The sequence below is a fragment of the Diaphorina citri genome, unplaced genomic scaffold, assembly GCF_000475195.1.
Source record: "Diaphorina citri unplaced genomic scaffold, Diaci psyllid genome assembly version 1.1 scaffold1584, whole genome shotgun sequence".
NCBI classification, from domain to species: domain Eukaryota; kingdom Metazoa; phylum Arthropoda; class Insecta; order Hemiptera; family Psyllidae; genus Diaphorina; species Diaphorina citri.
The window spans coordinates 31,499-41,187 of record NW_007379010.1 but is presented as its reverse complement, the minus strand read 5'-3'; positions in this window follow the sequence as shown (position 1 = coordinate 41,187).

The window sequence follows — 9,689 nt, the reverse complement described above, 5'->3', positions numbered from 1 at the left end:
CTATTTCACGAAATAACAAGACTTTTGTGTTATTAGCGTTACAGCAGGATAGGGGTCCTAGTCCTAAAGACTGCAGAATTTTTATAAGTCTCATTTCTTTAAAGTTAAACAAAGTCTTATTGAAAGAAGACGAAAAAAAGCTCTTCTCCAATAAGGCATAGAAGAGATTTTTATTTCTTCTCGCCCTTCTTCGGAGTGGCCGAAATATCGACCGACCTTTTACTTTGCTTGGCACCCATGACGTGTCGTGCTTCGATATAGCGGGCTTTTAGTTTCCAACTACCGGGGAGTCAATGCGTTAAAAACGAACGGGGAACCTGGAATCAAGAAATAGTTGAATGATATGTTAGAATAGAATAGGTATAAGGTAAATAGAAGAATCAGAGCCCTATTTCAGCAAAAACAAGACTTTTGTGTTATTACTGTTATTAGCGTTACAGCAGGATAGGGGTCCTAGTCCTAAAGACGGCAGAATTTTTATAAGTCTCATTTCTTTAAAGTTAAACAAAGTCTTATTGAAAGAAGACGAAAAAAAAAGCTCTTCTCCAATAAGGCAGAAGAGATTTTTATTTTTAGCGTAAGAAAACTCACAATCACACATCGGGTAATAGCGGTGGGTAAAAACTTTTAAGAAAGAGGTAGCAAAGACCAGAATCGGTTGAATCATTCTCCAGGTAGAGGTACCTACTAAAGGACAATCAATACAGGAAAATAGAAAAGAAAAATAGTTTGACCCGTAGGAAGTTCTAACTTAATCCTAAAAAATAATGTCCCCTTAAAATTTTTCTCATGTTGGTGTTGGGATTCAAACCGTAGTCCCTTCAAATATGACTCCAGTGGAATTTATCAAGGTTCCAACACGTACCATACCACCAATATGTAATACAAATGTATAACACATGACATGTGTGACACATGTTTCAATCCACGTGTATACGCAACGTGAGACGTTATTTATGTCTTAATAATATGCTGACAGTTGCCGGGGCTCGAACTGGCTACGGGGCTTATCTGAGTTGACCATCAAAGGGGTGTTCATGTGTGACCCATATTACGAATGCTTCAGAGTATATTACTAATGTACCAACGTTTTAGAGCAGTGGACTCATACTACAAAACACATTAGCTAGACTACCTAGCGAGAGTATTATTACACGAATGCTATACAGAACACATTACAATTTTACTAATGCTTTAGCAGAAAAGAGGGGATGTAGAAAACTATAAAGAGGGGAATTAGACAGACAAGTAAGTTATGATAGTCACAGTAATGGTTTACTGAAGAATAAAGTGGACATGGTACACATGGCACTTTGATATCCAGAGTACATACACATAACATTACATACTCGTACAGTTGGCATAATTACTCAAGTTTTAATAGTTGAGAAACTTTCAACATTCAATCAATCAATAAACTTCACAAGACTGTCTAATTAATGCAAGTCAGTCTGTCGTTAAATTTTCTGTCTCCTCCAAATTTATGGGCACTTCAAAATGGAGGCTGGAAGGAGGTGGAGGAAGAAGAGAAGGGGGAGTAGGAGGATGAGAAATGGGAGGTAGGGGAGGAGGAAGGGAAGGAAGAAGAGGAAGAGAAGGAGACAAGAGACAAAGTAGGAGGGAAGGAATAGAAGGAAGAAGAGAAAAAGAAAGAGGAGGAGGAGGAGGGGAAGAAGGAGGAGGAGGAGAAGGAGGCGGAGGCGGAGGAAAAGAAAAAAACAAGAAGAGAGAAAGTTCAAACGAATATCTTCAGACTTGTCCCCTTCTCCCATCTTTTGTTTTTATTATAAACGACCTTTTAATTTGAAGACGAAAGACTAGAAAAGAGGAAAAGATAATTTTTCTTTTGAACATGGAGTATCGACGTATCCATGATTAAAAAGAAAATTAATTACTTCATCTTCAGCCAGACTGGTTGAGTGGAAGAGCTCTCTAAGTGAGAAGCCTGCCATTAAAGCCTTGAAAAAAGCGTCACCATAAAAAGACATTACCTATTCTTGAGACTTTGTAGAAAGTGTGGAGAGACTTGAGAATTGAAAAAAAGGAGGTACGTATCAGATGAAAAAAGTCCATCGTTTTTCGGACCAAATAGTAATCTGAGGTTTCGATTTTTGATTGAGACTTTCAAAAGACCGCAGGAATTTTCACCATTTATGTACAATAGAAGGATAACAAATTACCAAAGCGAGTTTGCAGAAAAGGCTCACAATTCCCACAAACGCGAAACGGCTGGATAATACGATGAAATCGACAAATTGATGATTATATCTCGACTCTCGAGTCTGGATATGTGCTGCGAGTAGAGAAATTTAAAAGAGGAATTTTTATGGGGAGGGAATTTTTATGATATAGGTCCTGGTAAACAAATAAAGTTCGATATACGGGAAACAAATTTACGATAAGGGAAATAACTTCGACATTCGGGGGATGTTCTGGGGGAAATCCATATTATTTGTTCTCCACCTATTTGCAGTATTATTATAATTACGGGGTTCTTTTGTTGTAATTTCATTTGCATTATTTTTAGTCCGTCCTTCCTTTATTATTACTAATAATAAAAGGTATAGTGGACGGACTATTGTATTCGCTTCGGTGTCTGTCACTCTGTCGGTCGGTTAGTCGGTCGGTCTGTCCCCATAGAAGGACTTATTCAAACCTGGTCGACCTATATATCAAATTAAAGGTCTTTTTACCAGGATCACGAAAATGGTGGTGCAAATTTCGTCCAGGAAACCATAAAGCCAAAAAACCAAAAAAACTGATTTTTGGGGGATTTTTTTCACATTTTCTTACACAAATGAGCTCTGATCTCGAAATTTGTCGCGATGACCTATGAACTCAAAGCGAGAAAGTTTTAGATAACATTTCAGTCGATCATTTAAGACCGGTTTTAGCGTCACCTGTGTTAAGCTACGCCGAGGAAGGCCAATAAATGGATGGGTGACTTAAACATTTTATTGGGAATAAAGGGAGAACGGGCTCTAGTCTTGATTTTAAATCATTACGTGAAAGTAAAATCAAAAAATCAAATCAAGAATGATAATAAACTGAATATTAAACAAATTAGGTAGGTACATAGGTACTGATCGAATAAACTACGGGCTAAATAATTCCCGGAGGGACGGGCCCAGCTTGTTATTTGACTTTCAAAGGTAAAATGTAAACCAGTTGCCTCTAATTCTTTAACAAGCTGGGTCCGTCCCTCCGGGAATTTTTTAGGCCGTAGTTTATTCGATCGTGGTTAAAGAATACCTTTGTACCTACCTAATTTGTTTAATATTCAGTTTATTATTATTCTTGATTTGATTTTTTTATTTTACTTTCATGTAATGATTTAAAATCAAGACTAGAGCCCGTTCTCCCTTTATTCCCAATATAATGTTTAAGTCACCCATCCATTTATTGGCCTTCCTCGGCGTAGCTTAACATAAGTAACGCTAAAACCGGTCTTAAATGATCGACTGAATTGTTATCTAAAACTTTTTCGCTTTGAATTCATAGAACGTCGTGACAAATTTCGAGATCAGAGCTCATTTGTGTGAGAAAGTGTGAAAAAAATCCCCCCAAAAAACACCATTTTCGTGTTCCTGGTAAAAAGACCTTTAATTTGATATATAGGTCGACCAGGTTTGGATTGGATAAGTCCTTCTATGGCGACAGACCGACGACACCGAAGCGAATACAATAGCCCGTCCACTATACCTTTTTTTTTATTGCTATCGTAATAATAAAGGAAGGACGGACTAAAAAGGAAGAGGAAAATGAGAAGAGAAAGCACTAGGAGGAAAAGGAGGTGATGGCGAAGAAAAAAAATTGTGCAGCTCTCCATGAAATATTCAAAGGATTTATGCTTCAGAGTGAGAGAAAATTGCGTTTGGTGTTGCCAAAGGAATTAAGGGCCAGGGGCTTACCAAGTAGAATTCCAACCTTAAGATTGAGCTTAGTGTTATAGCTCCTAAGGCGGAGAGTTAATTCCATCCGCGCGGTTTTTTCAAACCTCTGAATTTAATTTTCCAAATTGCTATTCTACCTCCCTCTCCTCCCCCACAAGTTCACCAAAGTCTAGTTTCCAAGGGAGACAAAGGGAGGAGACGGGATAGCAAAAAATTTAATCAAAGTACAGTTATACATTCCCTTGGTCAGGTTGGGATGAAAATTGTCCCTCCTAAACCCACCTACCCCTCATTACCTGGTCAGGTTGGGATGAAAATTGTCCCTCCCAAAACGCCACTTTTCACCTAAAACTTCCTTTCCTACCGACCTTCATTTTTTTGTAGGGTATAAAATTGAAATATAATATTAATTTACGAAGAACGAAAAATTTACCTCCTCCAAATCCTATGCTGTGGAGACATGATGCAGTAAGCTGCTTACAGTGCAGCCTCTGTCTTCCCTTAATCTTTCCATTCGTGTCTAGTACAAAAGATCATTCATATGCATTCCCTTCTCTCTCCTCCTCTCTTCCAGAAAAAAATTCATCAGACCAATATGTATAACCGGAATAAGTACCTACTTTTTAAAATCGAAGGACCATCATGAAAAACACGCGTTTTATTCCATCATTTTTTGCAATACCTACATAAGTTTTATGGAAACAAAATGACATTTGTCCCACACTAATTAAATGGTAATTACATCCCTCCATACCCAGCTCCAATGAACAATGAAAGCTTAGCGGGGGTACCAGCCTACCAGCAATCCTATTGAAAAAGGGGGATAAAAAACTCCCGGGTACAGGAATTACATATCAACAAAAAGCCAAGCCAGCTCTTCCTCCTCCTCTTCCTCCTCCACTTCCTCCTCCTCTTCCTCCTCCTCCTCCTCCTCCCCTTCTTCCTCCTCCTCATCCTCCACCTCCTTCTCCTCCTCCCTCTTTATCTACTTTTTCTTCTCTTTCTCTTTTCCCTTTCTCTTCTTGCCCCTAATGTTCTGGTATGTGTTTGGGAGCGAGATATACATAATTTACTTATGTATATACGTACCTCGTACCTACCTATCTATATTGTTCACGCACTTCTCTACATTTGCTCATTGTCCATTTGTCCAAATGTACCTTCCTATATTCTGGGTAGGGACTGTCTAATTTACCGACCTGAGGAAATCACTCCTCCTGGGCTTACGGTGCTATCCAGTCCACATCTCCCCTTCTCTTCTTCACCACTTCCCCTATTTCGGAATAATTACATCAAAAGATACCCCGTATTCATTATTCTGCAGAACTTATATGGCGGTCTGGCCGCTGTATATTTTTATAATGAATTCTCGCTTTCCACATACCACATTATACCACATTCACGGGTGTGGATGTGAAATTCATATTCACCACATCCTCACCTCTCTCGTTCCTCTTTCTCCTCCTCCGTTTCTCTTCTTTTCCCCCTCTCTTTATTCTCCTCTCATTACCCCCTTCTTCATCACCTTGTTATTGTTCTCCTTCCCTCTTCTTCGCCTTCGCCCAATCCTACTCCTTCTTCTTCTTCTTCTTCTTCTTCTTCTTCTTCTTCTTCTTCTTCTTCTTCTTCTTCTTCTCCTTCTCCTTCTCCTTCTCCTTCTCCTTCTCCTTCTCCTCCTCCTCCTCCTCCTTCTCTTCCCTTCCTCCTCCTCCTCTTTCTCCTTCTCCTTCTCCTCCTTCTCCTTCTCCTTCTCCTTCTCCTTCTCCTTCTCCTTCTCCTCCTCCTCCTCCTTCTTGTCCTTCTCCTCCTCCTCCTCCTCCTTCTCCTTCTCCTCCTCTTCTCAGTCCTCCTACTTCACAATTTCATTCCTGGTTCTCTCCTGCTTCACATCCTCTACCCTCTCTTTCTTCTTCTCCTCCTCTCCCTCCTTCTCCAGTTGTAACATCTGTGTTTTTCTCATACCTATGTAATATCTACATAATATGTATGTACATGTCTACAAAATCTATGTGATATCCTATGTACTTGTATCTCATGAATATTTAGTATTTACCACAGACTGTTCCTATATTATTCGGATGCGGTGTTGAGGGCATCTCTTTCTCCCTCCCTCCTCTTTTCATCCCATTTTCCCCTCTCCCTCTCTTTACCCCCTCCCTTGCTTTGCCTTTCCCTCCCTCTCTCCCTCCTTTCATCTCCAGACTTGCCAGGAAATGTTATATCCCCAGTTAATCATTTCACATTTCCCCCAGAACATCCCCCGAATGTCGAAGTTATTTCCCTTATCGTAAATTTGTTTCCCGTATATCGAACTTTATTTGTTTACCAGGACCTATATCATAAAAATTCCCTCCCCATAAAAATTCCTCTTTTAAATTTCTCTACTCGCAGCACATATCCAGTTCAGTATATGTATCAAAATTGGGCCTGAGTGTAATTGCATAAAGTACAGGTTGGGAGCACACAACACAAAAGTGATGAGATTGCATTCCATGGAGTCATGGAGGCTGAAAGTAATTTGCACCGACATCGACAGAATGAAGGATGAAGAAGAATGGAGAGAAGAAGTAGATAAAGAGGAACAGGGAAGAGGAGAAGTAGATGAAGAGAGAGGAGAATGAGAAGTACATCAAGAAGAAGGAAGAGGAAGGAGGAGAAGAATGAAGAGAAGTAGGTGATGAAGAAGAGAAAGAAGGAAATGATGATGAAGAACACGAGACTATATACGGGCGTATTATTTAATTTGAAAAGGTGAGAGCCTACAATTCACAACAATTCGAGGCAAAAACAAGGGGGGGGGGCTGTTGTTTTTTAATTTACTTAACTAACAGCATAACTCGTTGCTCTTTTTTTCTTTTTTTGTGAATTAATATAATTATGTTGAAGGGCAGAGTGCGTAATAATTTACCTGCCCTGTTTTCACAAGCGTGACAAATGACTTTCTAGGGAGGTAGAGAGTAAGGGGAGGGAGGTAGAAAGTGAGAGGGGGAGAAATGCAATGGAAGAGGGAAAAAAAGTAAAAAAAATAAATAAAAAAATCCATTAGACAACATGAATGCACATGATGGTTCGCGAGGTAATCAGTTCTTTTAGTAGCGTAAGAAAACTCACAATCATACATCGGGTGATAGCGGTAGGTAAAAACTTTTAAGAAAGAAGCAGCAAAGACCAGAATCGGTTGAATCATTCTCCAGGTAGAGGTGCCTACTAAAGGACAATCAAATACAGGAAAATAGAAAAGAAAAATAGTTTGACCCATAGGAAGTTCTAACACAACGAGAGAGGAAAGCGTCTTCTCTGAAAGTTTTTATTGCGTTTCCAACATGTGAAATGCTTGGGGAGAGATTTGCGAACAATATAATAATTGTTCCTCGATTGTACTTCGATGAAAATGAATGATAAATTCCTCTTCTTCTTCTTGTCTTCGTTTGTTTTGCGAAGTGAAGGCATTTTAATTTCTCCTCCTTTTCTTTCGTTGTTATAAGGCGGGGTTTTATTATGAGTTTTGTGACAAGAGGACGATTGTGACAAATTATCGAACATATATTTATGTCTTCATCTTTACATTGCATTGTAGGTGTGGGTTTCCCTTTCTCTCATTAATGTATTCGCCGTCTTTTCAGCGCTTTTCCTTCCGAAGGAATGCTATAAATTTCAATGGACGCTACCCCAAGTTTATGAAAAACATGCTTATGAATTAAGAATTAAAAACACTGGGATTAGAAACTTCACGGTTCATTCTTTCTTTCAGATTTCTTACAGACTTCCTATTTCAAAAGCTGACAAGTTGAAGAGTTAACGGGACAAGATTCGGGATCATGGTTCAAGATCAAACAAATCAGTCATCAATACTTGATGGATCTCCACAAGATAATAAAAAGCACCAACATAATAGAAGAAAGATTACAAGGTAATGTAGGTAAGCTTCAAGAACATCTCGAGTGAAGCCTGAGGCTAAGGCTTAGCTTGAAAAAACTCATCGTGGAATTCGACACAACTTTCAGATCTGACATCTCAAACCTATCCAGAAGAGCACGCACGAAGGCTAGATTCCTCCGTGTTCTTGCAAGTCATCGCCGTATACCAGATTTTGTGAAACATCACTAACATCAAATTGTTCCAAAATAAAATTGTACATAAGAGCTCCCCTATAACCCTGGTCTTCTTTTCTTTTGGACGTTTAAGTTTTTTCACTAACCAAAAAGAACATTTTCACCAATTCAACTGCATGAGGACAATTGAAGATCTACATTTACAAGTACATTTTCTCAATTTCTGTTTATTCTTTAATTACTTTCTGTATGATAATTTAAGCACGCTTGTCTTTTATGTATTTTTTAGTCTTATTTTTGTAGAACGCTAAATTAGTACTTGCTGCTACCACTTTAGTAGCTTGCAAAATGGCACTGTAATCCGTTTTGACCTTTTCAAAAAAGGGAATTCCTCATAGGTACTTCCTGGGACATTAGACGGATTTCGACGGAACCTTTATTCAAGCACCCAGACTTCCGAATTAAATGAAGACAATATAATATCAGTTATTGAATTGTGATGTGTTAGTGCTCTACTTGCAATTAATTAAATCTAATCATTTATTCACTTTCATAATTTCAAGCTGTCACTTTTGGACATTTGTAATTAACAAATTAATCTAATCGAGTGTAATTAAATCTTGGCAGAATCTAATAATGCTTCATAATATTTTATCTTAGAAAAACTAACAAACTGAAACATTCTCAACATCAATCCTTTTTTTTTTTAGGGAGTAGGGAGCACCCGTGCACAGAAAAAAATGTTGAGCCATCTATTTTTAGTCGTGTAGTATTTGTGTATTTTTGGAGAACTTGTTATACGTTGGGTGCTGTCGCAATCCAGTGGGAAATCCGAAGGGACAAGTTGAGATTTGGATATTTCAGAGAAAAGTCAAAGTTTAGTCTGTGACAAAAATAGAATGAAAGAACAGTCACCTGTTTTTACTGAAAAGCTTCAACGCTCTATGTTTCTGTTATAAGTTTCTATGCGTAAAAGGATCTCTTGAGTTGATGAGCGCAAGTAAAAGTCATCGGTATGATTAGGAAGGCTGGTATTTTATCGTACAATATCGTACAATCATAATTGTAAAGTGATAATGATCCATTGATCACCTTTGCCAATCATTCCCACTTTTGTCTCTGTGTTCATGTGTTGTGAATATATCGCAATTACTGGTCTTCAAAACGTCCTCCTCTTTTATGAAGAGTTCCCACCACTTTTATCAAGAGTCCACCACATAATAATAATTGTAATTAATCAGTTTGTGTAAGGGAGTCATCGAGTCCATTTAAGCGGACACTTTTCATATTTGCCGAATTCCCCCATTCTCATTCTCCAGCTCTACTTGGAACTACGTCAACATGAAAGCATTGTTGCACTCTTTCTGTGTTTGGCGTTCTTCTGATATTTGTGTCACATCAGATTAGAATTTTTGGGGAGTTCTATTTTGAATCTGTGGAATATTGCGACATTGACGTTGATGTCTGGTGGGTGCTATACATGCGAATGCTAAGTGATATCTGAGTCTCCCCAGTTTATATCTATCTCCCCAATGATATATCCCTTGTGTTTGTACCGCCATCGCTCACATCAGATTAGAATTTTTGGGGAGTTCTATTTTGAATCTGTGGAATATTGCGACATTGACGTTGATGTCTGGTGGGTGCTATACACGCGAATATCTGAGTCTCCCCAGTTTATATCTATCTCCCCAAAGATATATCCCTTGTGTTTGTACCGCCATCGTCTTTTTGTAAATTGATA